This window comes from Telmatherina bonti (genome assembly GCF_933228915.1).
Source record: "Telmatherina bonti genome assembly, chromosome: 5".
NCBI lineage: Eukaryota > Metazoa > Chordata > Actinopteri > Atheriniformes > Telmatherinidae > Telmatherina > Telmatherina bonti.
In genome coordinates this window covers 8,697,695-8,698,185 of record NC_136623.1, presented here as the reverse complement: position 1 = coordinate 8,698,185, position 491 = coordinate 8,697,695, and positions in this window count along the sequence as shown.

Genomic DNA, 491 nt, shown 5'->3' with positions numbered 1-491 from the left:
GGCAAAGAGGCTGTTTTACAGTTGCCACGGAAACACTGTGTATTCGATGTGTGGCATTGTACAAAGAAAACAAGAAGAAAAGAAAACACGAAGCAGATCCAGGTCGCTCTCATCTATTCTCCGTCATTATAACCTCACTACTCGTTACTAAATGTCCCTCTTTGCTAGTGTTTCTCTGATATTTGTACTGTTAACTTTGGAATATGCCTTTGCATTTATCATGTTTTACCGCGATGAGGGAAAGTTGCTCAACCGCCCGATAATTTGTAGGCGACTGGGCCGAGTTAGGACAAAATAACTGCAATTATTTATTCAGACGCTGCTGCAGAGACACAAGTTAGATATTTTACAGTTTGCTTGAGGTTTATTTGTATTTTTATGTCATAGAGAAAACGGACCCCCACCTGGTTGCCTGAAGAAATGGCCTCATGAATCAGCCCTTAGCTAAGTTAAATATTTATTGTTAGTTTAATTTAAAGCATTTTACATTT